This window comes from Mustela nigripes, chromosome 7 (assembly GCF_022355385.1).
Source record: "Mustela nigripes isolate SB6536 chromosome 7, MUSNIG.SB6536, whole genome shotgun sequence".
Classification (NCBI taxonomy): Eukaryota; Metazoa; Chordata; class Mammalia; order Carnivora; family Mustelidae; genus Mustela; species Mustela nigripes.
In genome coordinates this window covers 128,004,202-128,024,079 of record NC_081563.1, presented here as the reverse complement: position 1 = coordinate 128,024,079, position 19,878 = coordinate 128,004,202, and positions in this window count along the sequence as shown.

Sequence of the window (19,878 nt, the reverse complement as noted above, 5' to 3'; positions counted from 1 at the left end):
AGCACAGGCAGACAGAATGGCAGGGAGCCTGCTTCTCCCTCTGCCTCTGCCTGCCATTCTGTCTGCCTGTGCTCGCTCTCTCCCCCTCTCTCTCTCTGATAAATAAATAAAATATTAAAAAAAAAAAAAACTACCTTCCAGACAGAGGTTTCATTATTCTAGTGAAAAAAAAATTTTTTTTAAGTGGACAAGAAATGTATCTGGCTTGGGAACTTCTGGAAGCCCCTTTATCACTCCAAAGAGCCCCAAAATGACACTATCATGAACAGATCTCAAGTAACAGGATCCTGAATACACTGTTTGAACCCCTGAATCCATCAGGACCTAGAGACTGACCTCTAACTTTTTCAGTTATATGAACTGCTCAGATCGGTTCAAGGTGAGTTTCTCTGACAGTATATTGCATTAAACTTTAAAACTTCTGCATGTCAAAGGATGCCATTAAATCTTTAAAAATATATGCCCAAAGATGTTTTCTATGATAATATTAATAACAGCAAAACCGAATGAATGAATGAATGAATACACAAATAATTGGAAAATATCCATGTATCTACAACACAATGATTAATGGTCCATCCATACTACACATTACTACGTCATCACTTAAAGGAACAAGGTGAGCCAGTATGTGTTTATGGAGAATTACAACCAAAGCATCTATTTTGTGGAGAATAAGAATAATTATATGTATGCATATCTTACACGTGTGTATTGGCATGCTCACATTTCTAGAGGTATGTGCATGCAAAATAGGCTAGAAGAATTCATATTGAAATAATAATAGCATTTAATATGAGAAAGGCAATGGAATTGTAGAAGACAGGGGTATTTTTACCCTATATACTTCCAAGCTATTTCCATTTTAATAAAATATATTTTTATATTACTTGTGAAATTAAAGTTGAAACCTGAAAAAAGCCTAAAATACCCATATTGCTCTAAGTAGGCTCTAATCATTATATAATATTCCCTAAGAAAGAACGAAAACCAGACAAAAAGCATCCTGGCCCCCTGGGCATGCCTCATGAAAGCTGAAAAGCCCTACTGGGCTTTCTGTCCTCTGTCCTCAGTCTCCGTGACAGAAGCATGGAACCAACTAGCAATACTGCTCCAGCCGGCCTGTCAGGAGCTCTCTACCTTGTCCTCAGGCCTGGATCTGGTCCTATACAGGTGGGACCCTGTCCCTGCTCCTGGCCAGCTGAGCTCCAAGTGTGTAGAACAGGGCTCTTCAGCCCCAAGCTGGACTCCAGTGTGGATAAGCATTGCTTCGAAGACCCTCTTGGCCTCATGATAGCTCCTCCAGTCTGGACTGTCACCCCAGAGGCTATCTTTAAGGCAATCAAGTCCACTTCTGTTCCACCTTCCCGGTGACCATGGGGAGGGAGCTTCCAACATTTTGTGTTTCCATCACACTTGGGAGACAAGTGTGTAATGCTACGACTTGAAACAGTATAATCATTAAGTCAAAACACGAAATGAGCCAGCAATAGCTCTAATACACCCACTATTCTAGAATAATGATGTTTGCAATGATCACAAGAGGGATCTCCCCACGCCCTTGGTCACTGTTTAAGGAAAAGAATGTTCTGTTGTAGCTGTTTTGGGTTGAAGAGGAAAGCTTCTCTCGTGTTCCAGTCAACAAACTCTCTCTCTCTGTCTCTCTTTGGTGCTGACCCAGCATCACACTCCAAGACAGAAAACATGGAGGAAAGAGCAAGATCCTACGGGCCTTTGAGGATCCTTGCATGTTGGTCAGTTGGAGGTGTTCCAGAAAGCACTGTAGATGGCGCGGCCTCTCCCAGCGGCCAAACTGTAGACGTGGCGGGTGGGAGAGAAGAGGAGCAAGCTCTCTTGTGACTCTCTTGTGACTCTTACAAGGGCATGAATCGCATTCATGAGGGCTGCACCCTCATGACCCAGTCCCCTCCCAAGGGCCCCTTCTCCTCATACCATCATGTTGAGGGGGTAGGCTTTCAACATATGAGTTGGGGGGGGGCACAGACATTCAGCTCATAGCCCCCTCTAGTGTCACTAGTTTTTACTCTACTGGCCACCTTGAGCTGAGGGGTGGCAGCTGTGAGTCACCTATGGGTTGACCCCTCAGGGGCCCTGTAGGGAGCAGATAGTCTGGAAGAAGCAGGCAGAGGCCAAAAGATGCCTGAGGAGGAGTGTCTGCTGCCAGACGAGGGTTGGGAGGACAGAGAGAGAGGAAGGAGGGTTGTCTCTGGTTCAGAGGCTTCTGGACAGAGCTGCTGGAGGGAGGGGGCAGAGAAGCCCTGAGAAGGGGGCCAGGAGGTCACTCAGGCCTGTGATCCCACAGCTGTGCTTTCTCTCGCCATGACCTTCCTTGTCTGTCCCCTAATCACCTCTTCACACGTCTCTTTCCCAGCCTTGGGTTCTCAAAGACAGGGCCTGTGCCCTCTGTCACCATGTGGCCGGTGTCACAGCTAGGGCCTGGAAAATAGAGCAATCAGTCAGAGTTTGTGGAAGAAATAAATAGAGGGTACAGAGAGGTTGAGGAGACATATGGTGGAAGCAGCCAACCGTAGAATTTTCAGTAAAAGAAGAAAAAAGAAAAGAAAATCTAGGTTGATTCAGATAGATTTTTTTTTAACATGTCCTGTTATTTTGGCTCTTTAGGCAAGTGCTTGGGAACTTGGCATTATCCATGACACCTCTGATCCAGCATGGATGGTTATAAGAATTGAACTTGGGGAAAACACACACACCGACATGTTCGCTGAGGGCTTGTCCGTAAGAGGGAACACTCGGGAAGATCCCAAATGTCTATCAGGTGAATGGAGCAAGAACAGTGGCGGTGATGTCACAAAGGAATACGGGACAGTGAACAAAAGAAAGTTTGGGCTGCGTGCGTCATGTGAGATCCAAAACCATATCCTGGAGGAAGAAAAGCAGTTAGGACCATGACACGACCCATTTTTTATTTATATGTAAAATCTACACCCCAAAATACCTATTCTTTTTAATTTAATTTAATTAAAATTTTTATCAAAGTCGAAGAGGATTATTGGATTACAAGGCTGAGAGTAAAAATCTACAGGCTCTGGTCTTGCCCCTTGCTACTGATTTCTGTTCTCCAGAAACGACCATTTTCAGCAATTTCAATGTTTCCAGGAGTATCCACTTCTGTATTCCTGAGTAATATGTTTACATAGGTGCCTGTTTATTTTGCTAGTTCGTTACCTCCTGCCTTCCTGCTGTGAAACAGAATTATGAGGATTTAGTCCACAGAGAAGCCCCACTCACACCTTCGCCCTCCCCCTGGCATCCTGCCAATCCAATCGAGACTCTATGGTACCTGAGGGACATGCACTGTTCATGTGACCATTGTCCAGCCCACAGATGAGCTGTGTGATGTGGAATTTATTGTCCCCTTTACAAATTTGTGTTTTGTTTTGTTTCTCTAAAATGAGCAATGACCTTGACTTTCTCCTACGTCCTGTGATTTCTACATTGCTGTCCCTAATGCTTCCCTGTGTTCTCTGCCCTGCATGGTACCCTCCCCTCAGCAAGCTCACACAGTCGGGGAAGGAGGCAAGGTGATGGTGTTTTTGACATCTCCCTCCAAGGAAGGGCTGCTCTCCAGATCTAATTCAGAGCAATGATCCGATTGCCGCCCTGGTGCTCTGATTCGTCCTGGAGACTCTGCCTCTCTCGCTGGGGAAGGATCTTCCCATGTCCCTGTCTGGGACCCACGGGGGCTACTTTCTTGACCCACTCCTTGCTGGCACAGCCCTTCCTCCTCCCATGGCTCCCTGAGAAAGGGCACAAAGGAGATGATTCTCTGTGATCAGTGTCTTTATTCTGACCTTGCCCTTGATCTGTAACATGGCTGTGGTTCACACTCTACACTGGAAGTGAATTTCCCAAGAAGTCTAAAGGCACTGTTCTCTTCCAGCCCCAGGGTTGCATTCTGAGTCCTGGTCTTGAATTTGAGAGCAATTCCTTCCGTCCAGAGACTTCTAGAGTTTTTTTCTTCCCCCCAGATTTTTGTGAATTCATGATTAAGTCTCCAGTGCTGGGTCTTCTAAAATTAATCTCTCTGAGCACTATCAGGGGCCATAGAAATTAATGTTAAAGTCTGAAAAAGACAAAAGAGCCTTTGGGAGACAGTTTGGTGGTTGCTTACAACACTAAACATGCTCTCACCATATGACCCAGCAATTGTGCTTTTTGCATCCACGTAATAGAACTGAAGACTTGAGTCCAGACAAAGCCCTGGACACAGATGTTTACAGCAGCTCTGTTCATAATTGCCAAACCTTGAAATAAACCAAAGATATCCCTCAATAGGTAAATGGATAAGAAACAGTGATATATCCAGACAATGGAATATTATCAAACCATGAGAAGATGTGGAGAAAATGTAAATGCACATTGCTAAATAAAAGAACCCAATCTGAAAAGGCTACAGATTGTATGATTCCAACTATATGACATTCTGGAAGAGGGAAAACTATGGCAACTGTAGATCAGGGAATCTGTGGTTGCTGAGGGTTCTGGGGGAGGGGAGCGATGAATAGGAAGAGCTTGGAGGATTTTTAGGGCAATGAAGCTCTTCTGTAAGACACTGCAGTGGGGGGCCATGACCCTCATACATTTGTCAGAGCCCGTAGAATCAACAACACAAAGAGTGAACCCTGGTTTAAACTATGATGTAGTTAGTAATCGTGCAGTAATATTGGTCATCAATTGCAACAAATGCTCCCTGTTAACACAAGGCGTTAATAATAAGAGAAAAGAGGGGAGGTAGGCGATTGAGGGGGTGTTTGAGAACTCTGTATATTTTGCTCCATTTTTTTTCCTATGAACCTAAATCTGCTCAGGGGTGAAGGGTCTTGCCAAACAGGTGAAGGGTAGAGGGAGATACAGGCCTCCAGTTATGGAATGAATATGTCACAGAAGAAAAGGCATAGCATAGGGAATAGTCAATGGTACTGTCCTAGTGCTGTATGGGACAGACGGCAGCTACACTCCTAGTGAGCACAGCATCATGTATGAACTTGTCCAATCATGATATACATCTGAAACTAATGTAACACTGTTGAACAGTGTTTAAAAAAATGGTATTGAAATGGGAAAAAAAACTAAAACTGCAGAAAAGGAGAAAAACTTTATCAGTGTAAAACTGAAAAGAAACAAAGGAGAAAGTCACTCATATTCTACCCACTTTTTCTTTCCTTTCTTGCTTTTTTTATTTTAGTAGAATTAGGCAAATTAACGTGGTCAGATTCACTGCCACTGATACCTCCCTGGTCAGACTTAGGACGTTGGGCCGTGGTGCCTAGAATTCTGGAGCTGCCCCTCCAAACCCAGCATGCTTGCCAGGAGAAACTCACAGCTGTGGACATGTGCCCTGGGCAGCCTGAGGCAGGACAGGACTTCCCCCCATGTCCCACATGGCTTCTGCTTCAATGGACCACTTTCAGGTCGAGTTTTGTGGATCCGGAAGCCCAGCCTGCATGTCGGGGCAGTCATGGAATGAACTTCCCAACCCGTCAGGGCTGGTGTGACCCCTCCTGCCCTAGGATGAAATCCCTATTTCACCTTCACTTGCCAAGGACTGGGACCCTGGGGGAGACCAGGAGCCAGTGACCAGGCCAGTTGCTATTGGCCTTGACCCTCCCTATCTGGGTTCTGTCCCCAGTAGGACCTTGGCCAGGTGCACAGATGGCCTCAGGGGAGCCGGTGTCCTGAATGAGATGGAGCCAGGTGTCCCCATGGTGTCAGGTGCCTTCTCCAGCCCTGGGTTAACTTCCTGTGCTTGAGCTCCCTCAGTCAATAGGCGAGTACAGGGATGGATCCCTGCCCACTTTGGATTCTGATCACAGCTGCTCTGTGCCCAGTGGTCAAGACCTGAGCAGGCGAGATGGCGGAAGATCTTGGACTCTGGGTCATTTGCATAAGGACAAAGGTCCCTCGCTGAAGACGGTTCTTTTATGATTTCCTGCATTTACTTATGTGCTTGCATTATCCCTTTGCTAAACTCTAAGCTCAGCAAGATCTAACTACGTGCATTCGATTTATCCTCATTCCTGTCCCCTCTCATTCCCTCAAAGACAGGTCTGTGCTTATCCTAAATACAGCTTCTCAAGTCCCACCCAAAATATTGAACTTGGGCCTGGAGGGCAGTGGCGGTGGGGTGGGGGGTCCCACATATCCATTAGCTCCTCAAGTGACGCACAAGCACATCAACCTTTGAAACACTACAGTGGGTAGAGAAAAAGATCCATGTTTCTCTACAGATGAAAAAACAAGACAAACCTTTCAGCCTTCTGTTTACATTTAATGTAATCATTCCTATGATTTAAGTCTATTTTCTTACTCTTTGCTTTCTGTGTGTATCACCTTTTTCTCCTTTCCTGCCCTGTTTTCTATGGTCAATTATTTTTATTATTTTATTTTGTAAACATCAATTAAACTGTTTGTTTTGATGGCTTTGTTATTATTTTAACACATGCACTGGGATTACCCCCCCACTGGTTAGAGTCGGCTCTAACCTAACCACTCCCTGAACAACCAAGAGCCATAGGACACTGACCCAACACTTAGCATCCTTCTGGATGTTTCTATTGTCATAATTTAATTCCACATGGATTATAAACCCAGAAGGACATTATCATTATTAATACTGTTTTGTGAACCCATGAAACATGCCCATATTTTACCCATACTATGACTTTTCATTCTTCCATGTGTTTCTGAATTTTCATCTGAAATCATTGCCCCTCTACCTCAATACCTCCCTAATTGTTTATTTGAGTGCCGACCTGCTGGCAATAAATTATCTAACAAGTGCCCTATTTCATCTTCAAAGTATATTTCTGATGTTCATTAAAGTGTGAATTGCCAGGTTTTTCTTCTTTCAGCTGCATTCCATTATCCCCCTCACTCCATTACCCTCATTGAGAAGTCAGCTGTTTATCATCATTTCTCCTTCCAAGACGATGTGCGTTTCTCAATTCAGCTGAGTTCAAGATTTCCTCTTCATCTTCATTGCTGGCAATGCCACTATAATGTAATCGAGTGTGTATTTCCTGGTTTTTATCATCGTAGGAGTTATTCAGTCTGCAACTTCATCATCAGCTTTGGGAAAAGCCTCAAAATCTCTTTAAGTTGTGCTTCTGCAACATAGTCCTTCTTTTTTTTTTTTTTAAACTTTCAATTACACATATCTTAGAACTTTTCACAATATTTTCCAGGTTTTTTATTTTCCAGGTTTTTTATTCCATGCTCCAGTGTGGATATGTTCAACAAACTTACTTTCTTCTTTGACTAAACTGTTGATGTATTGATCTTTTGTGATTTTTTAAATCTTATTTTATTTTTCAGTTTCAGACTGTTCATCTGACTTTGTGTATAAATTGTCTTTCTCTGATAAAATGTTCCCACTGTTGACACATGGATAGTAATTATTTCAAAGTTCTTCTCTGGTATATTCCAACACCTGTCATCTATTAGTCTTTTCCTGTCTTCTGTTTTTTCACAGCTTGGTTTTGGTCATTGGCCCCTGCTTGTGTTATGTTTGGTTACTTTTTATGAATTCTGGATGCCTCATTTGAAAAATTTAGTGTCCCTTAATGATGTTGTCTTCCCCTAGAGAGAGAAGTCTTCCACCAACCACAATAGTAGGGGCAGAAATCCCTAATCAAATCTGGTTGACAGCCTTTACAAGGTCTAATTTACCTTAGTTGAACTTGCTTCTAGAGAAAATCCTTCTAGGGTCTCAACTGTAAGACTTGCACATTTCTCAGGATTCCTGTTTTTCAAGTTTTGAACCCTAATATGTGTTCTTAGGGTCATGTGGTATCAGTGAACATGAAGCTAAGTTTCTCAGCTTCTCTGATACCCACGTTTGGCTTGATTTCCTAGGCATCTTGTTCTATAAGCTTAGAAATCAGCAAATACCTTCTTGAAAGTGCTACAGAAGGTCAGACATACCGTTGAGGGGCCCATTTTCCCTGATGTCTTGGGACCCCAGTGCTGAATTTCTTGGCAGCCTTGAATGCTAACTCTTATCTCAACAGATCTGTAAACTTAGCATAGAGCTCACTGCTGCCACGTTCTGCTCTCAGGATCCCTCTGCACTTACAAATGGACAACTAGTGTGAGAAGAGAAAGGGTGAAGAAGGTGGGGCTCACTGTGTGTATGTCACTTCTCTCTGGAGTTGTAGACCCTCAAGTCCTAACAGCCTGGCTTGCTTTCTGATGCCTTCAAGCACTTTTTTCCTTCCCTTTTTTTCTTTTGGTTTACTAAGCTTTGCTAGGTATTCCCTTTGTCTTCTCTATATTATTCCATCATACCTAAATAGAGAGGGGTCCCTTCTTGTATATTAAACATTAGACATAAATACCTAGAAAGCTAGGACTGAAGAGTATCTGCATATCCCTTAACTAGATAAATGGTAAATGGGTTTTGTTACTATTTTCTCATGAAACCAAACTTTCCAACAATAGGCAAAGACAAAGAGAGCATTGAGCTCAGAGGTAACAAACACAAATGACTACCAGCACCAGGTGGGTAAGACAAAGAGTATAGCAATCCAAGCACCATTAAAAGGGAAAATCCAGTAAGCAAAAGATACTCAGCTATGGTGATAGGAGGCTTGGGACTGGCGGTTTGGCAGACTCAGAGAAGAATGTTCCATCCTAAGGGGATGTTGGTTATAGCAAGGAGGAAATCCAGACTGAGTGTTGAAAGAGCTCCATTATTTTAACATATAAGCTATGTTACTTGCTTTTTGTGTTTTTCTAAAGATTTATTTACTTATTTATTTTAGAGAGAGAGCATGGGGGGAGGGACAGAAGAAGAGGGAAAGAAAGAATATTTAAGCAGATTCCCCACTGAGCATGGAGCCTCACATGAGATTTCAATCCCAAGACCCTGAGATCATGACCTGAGTGGAAATCAAGAGTCAGACACTTAACTAACAGAGCCACACAAGTGCCCCTATAAAATACATACTATTAAATTATGAAAATTATTTTTGCCAGTGTGCTTCCAAAAATGATAATTCTAAAAACAACAGTTTCATCCAGACATATAATGTTTGTAGCACTGGCTCTGAAGGTCAGACAGTCTGGGTTCAAATCCTGCCTTTCCTCCTGCCCCACAGGTGACCCAGGGAAAGTCGTTTAAGCCATCTAGACCAGCATTTCCCTATTAGTAAAGTGGGAATAATTGTGTCTATCTCATGGGTGGGAGATTAGACAAGGTAACATACACAAAACACACAGAACCTGAGATCGCAAGTCTGGGAAAGTTCTCATCCATCAACAAAACAGTGTGCAGGACAGATTCCCTCCTTAAGCTGATTTCAGCCCACACGCCACCACTTGTAAGCATCTGCCCTGGTCCAGCCTCCTTTCTCTACAGACAGGACATGTGTGAGTCACAGACAGGGGAAGGGAACTGCTCAGGCAAACAGATAGCTCGTTAGCCCTAAGACGGCGTCCAGGACTGGAATTTCCTTTTGATGCATTTTGTCAATTAAATCTGTGTGTCCTGGAAGCCAAGCAGCTCATTTCCGTGGAAGGCAGAGGGGTCGAATCTTCCTCAAACTATAGATAATTCTCTAATTGCCACGGCTGCCCCGAATTCATTGCAATCATTAGCAGAGCCCCTTGTGCTCCGGCTGAGAGAGGAGAGGGAGGTCCAGACATATCATTGCTCATCTAAATTTTTAATAATGCTCCAATCTTCAGATCATCGGGGTAATCAAACCCAAATTAGCCTGGTACTCAAAGAGCAGAATGACAAGGAGAGTGGAAGGGATAATGTTTCTTTAATGAAAATTTCATCAGTGCAGATTTCTCATTGAATATTAAGGGACTTGGCCTGAAGCCAACATCAGAGCTGAAAGCTATGATCTTGACCTTTGTCCCACAGAGTCTGGCAGGCTTTGACACAGGTGGCTATGTGGACAGGTCCAAGGAAGGAAGCTCTGGAGCCTGGGGCAAGTGGGCTCAGGCCCCATCCTCTCCAGAAGACATCTCTGGGTGGCTCCATACCAGCCTCCTGTCCCCGCATCTCAGCCCCTCCCTGCCCCGCCTGCTGCTCCCGAGACCCCACCCCTGACTCCCTAGCTCCTCGGTTCTCCGGCTGCTCAGCCCGAGTCCTTAGGTCATCCTTAGCTCTTACTGCCTCTGCCCCTCGGGCAGCAGATGCACCAGCCCGACCTTCCCATGTGGGGCCCGGGCTGGTCCCTGGGGACCCTGCCCTGGACATGCCTGCCCCATCCCTCGAGCTCCTCAGGGGCCCCAAAGACTGTCCGCTCACAGGTCCCAGGGTCCTTGTGACACACTCTCTATGGCTCAGATCTTCCCGGTGGCTTCTGTGAGGCTCAGGGAAAGCCAGCATCTTCTCAGTGGCCGACGGGATCATCCAGGGGACTGGTCCCAGCATCTCTCTGTCTTCGACCCTCTCCCCTTTCCCATGTCCCAGCAGCCCCTCTGGCTCTCACTGCTCTGCACCCACACCCAGGCCTGGCACCACGGTGCCCTCTGCCTAGGCAGCTCCCAGCACTCACATGGCAGGCTCCTGCCTTCCAGGCCCTGGCTCCCTGTCACCATGGCCACCAGACCCTGCCCGAAGGGCCTATGGGGCCTGCGTTGCAGCTGTCGCTCCCTTACTGTGCCTGCCGCGCCTGCCTCTGGTTGACCATCACCAACTGGGGTCATAGCCCCGCTCCTTTTCCTGTCCTTTGTCTCCCAGCCAGTAGGGGACCCCTCAGGGCAGGGACCGCTCTGCTCGTCCCCTCGCTGCCTGCCAGAGTGCCGTGTGCAAGCAGGTGTCCAGCGCGGCTGGCTGGACGGAGCTCACCTGAGGAGCGAGGCCCGGCAGGACCCTCAGAACCAGTTCACCGGGGTGACTGAGCCCCTCTGACGGGTCAGGAGGCCCGACACACCCCAGAGAATACGAGAGAAAGAGTCCTTGTCCTCCTGGCTGGCCTGGGAGGCGAGGGGCGGACGCCCCCTCGGAGCCGCCAGAGGAACCCGCTCACCGACCCCATAATTCCAGACTCGGGGCCTCCCGAACCGCAAGAGGACAAGTTTGCCTGATTTCAAGCCCCCGGTCTGCGGGGCTTTGTGAAGGCCCTGGAAGCCGAGAGAGAAGCCGGCAGAAGCCGACTGACCTTCTGAAGGACCTTCTGGCCGGGCCGAGTGGTCAGCGGTGCCTCAGTCCGTGAGGTAAATTCTCCAGGGATGGGCCTCCCCCGTCCTTGCCGAAGACCCTCGCATGGGGTGACCATCAGACTCGGGGTTCACCTCCTCTTCGAGCCACTCGGCCTCCTCATGCTCGGGGAGCCTTCCCGGGCCACCGTCCACCCACCAGCAGCTCCGTCTCCCCCGAACCCCCTGCTTTCAGTCCCTCAGCCTCCGTGTGTCTGTGCCTTCTGTCCCTGCTTCCCTCAGCCACACATCCAGGGGAGAAGCAGCCCGACAGCCGCTCATCACCCGACACACAGCAGGTCCCTGTCCTGACCGAGCGGCAGCCCAGGGGCCGCAGGTGTGGAGACTCGGTTTACCCAGTTGCCAAACGAATGGGCGTGATTAAATGCTTCCCGAGGGCTCCTTCTGACTCAAATATTCTATGATTTAAGTATTTTTGAATTCTTAAGATTCCATTCTATTGTTCTTCTCACGCCTTCAGTTCCTCAACAAATGCAGATCAAGAACGGACTCTGCCTTGGTCCTGTTCCCAGAGCAGGAATCCAACAGCCAAAAGACAGGGTTCCCACTCTCACGTGGTCGCCATTCCTGTGGGCACAAAAGACAATAGAAGGCCATAAAATGGGTAAATCCATTTCAGATGGTGACAGAATCTCTGCAGGAAATGGGGACAAGACATAATGTACAGGTGGTCAGGGCTGCTCTCTGAGGAGGTGACACCTGAGTAGCAAATGGATGGATGGGCTTGAGAAAGCAGGTCTTGGGGAAAGGGGGGATGGCATGTGCAAAGGCCCTGAGGTGGGAAGACTTGGGGTTTGCAGGAAGCAGGAGGCTGGTTGACTGTGATGGAGGGAGTGAGAGGCAGGTGGTGGGAGGTGATTTGGGGGAACCTGTGGGAATGGTGCTGGGCCTCGTGGGAGCCATGAGGAGGTAGGCCCGCTTTCTCCACTGACACACTGATTCAGGGTGACAGGCCTCACTTATGTAACGGAGCTCGCTCTCGCTCTGGGGCAGTGTGGAGTGTCGATCCGGGCGTGGGGCCAGGAGGGCAGCAGGAGGACCTGTCAGGGGCCGAGGCAGTGACCAGTGAGGACGTGTGTAACCGCAGGGGGATGGAACCAGCAGGGAGACAGAGGCTAGTTTGGGTTTTGCAGACCGGACATCTGCTGGAAGAAGAGGGAGGCCCACAGGGTGACACAGGGTGACACTGGGTGACAGGCATGTGGTGGCACCACTTGCCAAGGAAGGGAACATGGGGTCTTCCACAGCTCTGTTGAAAACTCGCCATCTGAAAGCAGGAGCGGCTCTGCCTTCAGAGCAGCTGGGATGCCTGCCTCAGGGCCCAGAGGACCCGGAGGCCGTGAACATCAGGGACCCGCGTGCGGTCACCATGCACCAGGCCTCGGCCTGAGGACCGACCCGGATCTGGACATGGGAGCAGCACAGAGCCCCATGTTGGGAGGCTGCCTGGGCAGAGCCAAGCCCCAGATTCATGGGGGAAACTGAGGGGCCGGCGATCGTTCCAGGAGCCCTCCACCACCCCCCCCCCCACGATCCTCCGTGACGCCCGAACCGCTGGGGGTGGGGTCCTCCGACGGCGGCTTTGCCCTGAACGCCTCCCGCCCACCGCCGTGTGGACGCACCTGGCTGCTCTCTCGGCCCCGCCGCGGACACGGGGGATAACTTTACTGCAGAAAACTGTCAGCATCTCAGCGACTCGTCTTAATCAAGGACACATTCTCCCTTAGACAGGCTGCTCTGCTTCCCCGAGAACCCCGGCCTTTTTTAGCCACTGAGGCACTTTGAGGCGCAGGTGAACAAATAGCAGGAAGAGGAAGAAAAGGAGGGAAAGAGAGCGGACAGAGGAGGAAGCGGAGTCCCGGCATCCACACGAGAAACTAGGGTGTCGGGTCGGTTCCGACGGGCCGTGAACGGGCCCCAGCCAGCCAGCTTTGCTTGTTTAAGTTTTTGAGACATTAGTCCTGCTTGATGTTGGATGTGGGGCCAGCATCCTCCAGAGAACAGAGCCCTTGCCTACACTTCGCCTTGGGGGACGAGGGTAACTTCTCAAATCGGCACCGGAAACCCCCGCTCTGGCTGCAAGGCTTACCTGCACAGTAATGGCTCAGACCGGGAGCCCCACTGTGCCCCCGACGGAAATGCTCGGCCGCATCTGCCAAGGTAGGCCCCAGGAGCCTGGGAAGGGAAGAACTGGGGACAGTGGCCCAGGGAGCAGGGATGGGAGCCCAAGACCTCCCGTCCATCAGGCCCTCTCCCTTCCGGAAAGCAGCCTGAGCAGCAGGTATTCTGCATTCTGGGCAAATAGATGGCTTGCTCCTGGCTGAACTTGGTCTTCAGGGGACATAACTAGGGGGTTCACGGGAGGGCAGGACCAGCTTTCTGTTGCAAGTCCAACTTCTGCATGGAGCGAGAGCAGGGACCTGGCCCTGCAGGTGAGGTCACCGCCCCCCCACTCCCCCATCCCACCCCACCCCACCCCACCCCCGGCTGCAGCCACCTGCCCTGCCACCTCCTGGGCAGAGAGGAGCAGAGGACGGGCTCTGCCTGCAGTGGGGCCTCCCTTATCACCCGTCCCAAGTCAAGAGCCCCTCCACGTGCCTCGGGACAGCATCTGGGAACGAAAGGCAGCCCTCATGGGAAGAGCTCGGGCCTCCCAGCTGTGGAGTCATTGAACATTTTCCCCGGGGCAGAAAGGAAGGAAAACCAAGCAGGTGCCCAGGGACCCTCGCAGGAGGGCTTCTTATCACACACAGTAAGCGGCACAAAGGGGGAGTCATTGTTATTCAGGTTAAGGAAAGTTGCAGGTTCAGTGAAGAAGTGATTTTACATTCTTGGCCAAGGCTCTGCCTTATCTTTCTCTCAAGACAATCCTGGTCCCTGTGGCTTCAGCTTCTGAAAACCACTGCTTAGAAAGATATGAATGTTTGAAGGTCTTTTTTTCCCCTAAGATACACACGTTGTGATAGGTATTGCAAAGATTCATTTGTGTGCCTCTGGATAAAAGCAGATTTTGTACACTAATAACAGATATATCAACCGCTGGAAAATACTTACTTAGGGGCCATTGGGGAAGCAGATACGAATTATTCTTTCTTTTTAAACAAATTTTTGTGTCGCAGCAGCAAGCTATGAGGCAAATAAGGAAAGGCATGAACATAACTCTAAGACAGAAGGAAAATCACTGTTTTTTAAAGAAATATGTAAACACCAAGTGCGAGAATGCATACCAGAATGTGTTTATGGATTCTGAATCTTGCCAAAGCAAAACAGGTTTTGAGAAATATTTAAAACATCATCAGTAACCTTGAATGTGTCGTATTAAAATGCCTTCAGTAGACAATAGGGCCACCCGGGAAAGAAAAACAGTATTTCAGAAGGAATAAAAAGTTAAACAAGAGAGAACATTTTGAGCTCATAACGAGAGGAGAAAAGGTGGACCCAGAAAAGGTCCAGATCAAATAACATCCATTTGAAATTTCTAAAAAGTTAAATGCCTTAATTTCAATTATATATCTTTCTCTGCCAAACATTGACAATTACGCACACTGTATTTCTTTGTCTTTCAGGGAAAGATACATGATAAAGAGGCAATGAATTTCAGGCAATGAATTTTGTTTGGTTCATTCAGTAAATTTTTATGGAGTGCCTCGTACAAGCCAGGCACTTACCTGGGAGCCAAAGATAACGTGTGGAGCAAAGTGACAAACATTATTGTCCTTGTGGAGTCTATATTCTAATTAGGGGAAGAAAGCGGTAACCCAAATAAAGATTGTTGGAGGGCATTAGGTGCCATGGGGATAAATAAAGCCAGAAGGAGAGAGACATGCCAAGCGGATGCAATTTAGCAAGGACGGGCAGGAAAAGCCTCCCTTAGAAGGCAGTCTTTGTGCAAAGATCTGATGGCATGAAAGATCTAGTTGTGAATTATCTAGAGAAAATGTCCAGGTGGAGTATGAGATAAATATAAACAGCACTAGTTCGGAGATGAGAGTCTGTAGCTAAACGTTCCCCACCCTCAGAGTCTGCAGACAGCTAGAAGGCACACTCTGCATGGTTCCAGAGAAGGTCTCCAGTGGGATGGAACCCACTTACCCACCTGCATGTCCCAGTTATCTACTGCTGTGTAGCCAATCCCTCCAAAACCGAGGGGCATAAAGCAATAGCTGGTGTGTTATGCTCCTTGGTGCTGTGGATCAGGAATTCGGGCGGGACACAGCCCCTGATGTCTGAAGGTCTCCGCAAGGAAGAGCTGCAGCCCGGGGTGGGGAGGGTGACTCAGACCCTTGGGGAACCAAATCAAATGGATGCTTCTTCCTTCCCATGTTTGATTTCTGCCTGGGAAGACTCAAAAATGAATCTCAGCTGGAACTGTCCACGAGTGGGCCAGCAGCATGACAGCCTCGGGGGAGGGTGACTGCTTGCCTTGCATGGGGGCTTGTGATCCCAACAGCGAGGGTTCTAGCAAACAGGTAGAAGATGAATGACCTTTTCCAATCTAGTGTTGGGGGGGTTCTCATAGCATAGCTTCCGCTGCTGGGAGAGTCACAAGCCGGGAGAGGGGACACAGATCCCACCTCTTGATGGGAAGAGTGTCAAAATTGCGTGGCCGTATTGTAAAACCAGCACACACAGTAACTAACTCAAGTTACTGGGCTGGCTTCTCTTCCTTCTCTGTGTTACTCTCCCCAGCACCTCTGCTTCAGTTCCTGGAACCACTGCCCTCTTGTACCTGACTCCAGCCCTCGTCCCCAGCTCTGCTCTGGGAGCATCCGAGAGAAGACACTGTTCAGAGTTTCAACCTTCAAAAAAAAAAAAAAATTTTTGGAGACCCTCCAGGCTCACTGGATGGGATTGGGTAGAGGTAGAAATGAACTCTGAATTGAGCCCACTTCAAATGAAATTTGTGATGGTCTCTGGGACCAAAGGAAACTCACCCGAGGATATAGTCTGACATCATTACACACTCTGCTTTCTTTCATAGGACCTCTCCGGTCTTCTAGTTTTATTTCTCTTTCTCTTCATGGCTATCAGCTTTTCCTAGACAGCATAATACATGGGAGAGCTTTAGAATAGCCCTCAAATTCTCTATTTCATGAAGAGAAAGAATAATGATACATGCTTGAGTATTAACAACGGCGAAAACAGCCCCCTCTTTTGATTTGGTTTCCCCAACCCCGTGACAGCATGGCAGGATGTGGATTAACTCAAATTATACCACATCTGAGTGGCCCCATTTAAAAAGAAAAAAAAATATTCTGGGAAATTATATTTTTCTCTCTGATGGCGATTCACTTTTCTCTCATCCACTTTGAACATACAAAATTCAGGACTATGTCAACCATAGCACCAATTCATTTCAAAGAATTCACCATTAACAAGGGCTATTTCTGGGCCTCCATGTCTCTGCCCTTTATAAGTAGCCCACAGTATTTTCATAGCAACAAGCATTTAGCCTGCTCTAAATCTTCACTGGTTTAGAAATTGTTTCCAAGAAATACACCAGTTGATTTGTGACTGGTATTTTTTTTTTTCCCCATTTGCACTCTGCTTTACCAAAGCATTTTCCTGCAGATTCCAATTCATGTGGAATAGTTGCTGATACAGACTGCGGCTGAAATGATGATGATGAAGATGACGGTGATGACGGAGGTGCTGCTGGTGGTGCTGGGGGTGGTCGTGATCGTTCCCCGTGTGCTGGGGAGCACTGGTTGGAGATAGAAGGTATTAGCTGTACATGGTTTCCCAACACATAATAGTCCATTCACATTCTAATTCCCCAGTGTGCCTGGTTATAATTTTAACTTCACTGAGGTCTTCACAGGTAATCACTTAAGAAGCTAATTTGAGGAACTTAACCAGCCAGAAACACCAGAACCCAGATGAGTCTTGCCAACCCAACATGGAGGTCACATTACTGGGCCGGGGTCTCCCTGAATGTTCTCTCGGACCATGGAGGTCTCTAGGGGGAGCATTGCCATAGCATTGCCATTGCCTTTTAAGGAATCATTAGGGATTCCCGAGTTGTGTCAACTGTGGAGCTTTTAGAGAATGAAGTCCTTGCCTAAAGACACAGAATCCCCTTCTTTAAAAATGAGTCTTTCTTTATCTGCTCTCAGAGGGGACCCTAGGGAGCCCTAGGGAGCCCACCGCATCACAAATAGACATCAGTTTTCACAAAACCATCTCATGATGGGCTCACCAGGTACAGGTTTGCTCTTGGCCTCCGTGGGAAGGGCCACAGCCCCTCTTGGACTGTCGGGCTTTCATCTAAGGTAGAGCGGCCAAGTTCACAAGCCATCGCCAAGAGCCGGACCAGTAGGCAGTGACCTGGTTCCACATGGATGACCAGGAGGAGAACAGATGAAGAGCCAGTTCGGCTGGGGACAACTGCACCCCATTTTCCTTTTCTTTTCTTCCAAAATAAATAAAGAACTCATGCAACATTTTCCCGCATCATCTAAAGCGGGAACGAGATGGGAATAGAAATAAATGCATTGATCAAGCTCCACCTGCTCACTTCTTTTATTGGAGACGATAATGTAGGGGCTGTGGTTTTCAAAGTCAGTGTAGGATAGAAGCATGTCAGCTGGTATCAAATAGATCCCCGAAATAACCTTGCTGGAAATGGATCATTTGATAAAATATTCCTAAAGAGTTTCAAGATACATAATGAGTTTTTTTTTTTTTTATAACAAACTTGGCAGAATTTTCCTCCAGTTTCCAGTTTTCCAAGTCTGATTATTTTATTCCAAAATGCTTTTAAGTTTGCAAAATGAGCTCACTGCTTACCTTCCCCCTATGCTGAATAGTCTCTTTTACATTTTGCAGTTAATTTTAAACCTGAGATTGATGACTTCTTGAGTGCTGAGTCACTAGAACAAGAATGGCTAGATTTTCAATTACATGTGGGCAAAATGGGAAGTCTTGAACTAGTATACAGGCAACATTCGGCATTTCCTTTAAGGGACTAGAAATGGCAAACATTGCTGACTAGAAGAATGTCTGATGCTCCAGAGGAAGGGTCTTCCTCTTGTGGTTTTTCCTGGCAGCGGGAAAAGAACATTGGGGTATTTTTTTAATAAAATATTTTCATCTCTCCAGCTGAACCAAATGTGCTGTACATTCAATGTCTCATTCTTAAGATCTTAGCACCATCCATTATTCCTTGAACCTGAAAGCAAGGAGTCCTAAGTAAATTCTTGCTGACAGCTTGATTAATGACTCTGAGAATCAGGAGATGACAGATCTGAGTGTGGGCTCGGAGAGCTGAAAAAGAAAGAAGAGCCTTGCTTTCGTGAAAAATAGCCTTGGTGGGCTGGATCACATCCCCCCGAAATGTGTATGTTGAAGTCCTAATCTCTAGTATTTTGGAACACGGCTCTATTTGGATACAGAGACTTTGGAGAGGTAACTGAGGTTAAATGAGGTCATTAGGGTGGGCTCTACTCCAGTGGGACTGTTGTCCTTATAAGACATGCCCAGAGGAAAGACTGTGTGAAGACGCACGGAGAAGACGACCATCTACTTCTACTGGGAGAAGAAACACCCCCGCTGACCTCTTGACCGTGGGCCTCCAGCCCCCAGAACTGTGAAAAAATAAATGTCTGATGTTTCTAGTCGTTGGTACGAGGCTCTCTGCTACAGCAGCTGGAGCGGATGAGTACAGGGTGATCTCGCCTTTAGCTGGGGCTCCGTGCTCTGAAAGCGGGCACTGCTCACAGGCGTGCGGCTCAAGTGGGTGACCTCCTGGCCCACTGCCCAGGGCGGCACCTGCAAGTGCTAGGATGTGGTGTTACATCAAAGTCAAGGACGAGGGACATTTGAACTTGAACTTGAGCAATTCAATTTGCAGCTGATCAGACAGAGCTTCCGTGAAATGTGTTGTCCCCAAAGAGTTCCAGATGATTTATAATCTCCGAGTGAAAAACTAAGTGACCTTCTGGTACTACTATTTGATATACCTCTACTCCCGCTCCCACCAAAAACGCAAAAGGCACCTGGATCGAATCTCAAACACTAAGTGATCTGAGCAGAAGTCTTAAGGCCCAAGGGATCCTCTGTGACCCTGCATATCTATGAGGCAGTGTTCCCACAGGAGCCGGGAACTGCCCGCTCCCCTCCTGCCGTATAAACCCACAAGGAGAGACTGGAAGCAGACCACAGACTCTGACCCACGAGAAGCAGACTAGTAGCAGGACAGCCCGTGTCGAGTCCCCACGGACCCCGGTGCCTCCGTGACACCCCAGCTCTCTGCATTCCTCTCCCCAAAACTCTGTCCGCCAACCCCCAGATCTCCTCCAGGCTCCTTCTCGGACCCCCACCCACTTACTTAGCTCCCCGAAGTGAGCCACAGAGCAGGGGTGAGGGCTGCGGGCTGGGGCTTCCATTCCATGACCCCAGGGATATCACCACCCTCTAAGGACTCAGTCTCCTCCTCTGTCACATGGATGTCATGCTGGGCAGAGGGAGACTTCTCTGGGCTGCTCCAGGCCCAGTGCTCCATTCTGGGCCTGTGTCAGGACCAGCTCAGTCAACCCGAGCACTGGTCACTTCCTCCAGGCTCCCCTGCCGGGCTTTCCTCATTCCCAGTGCGGTGGCTCCTGCATATCTGCGGACTCGGCCCCACTCCGTCACCACTGCCATCACCCTCCTAGTTTGGGC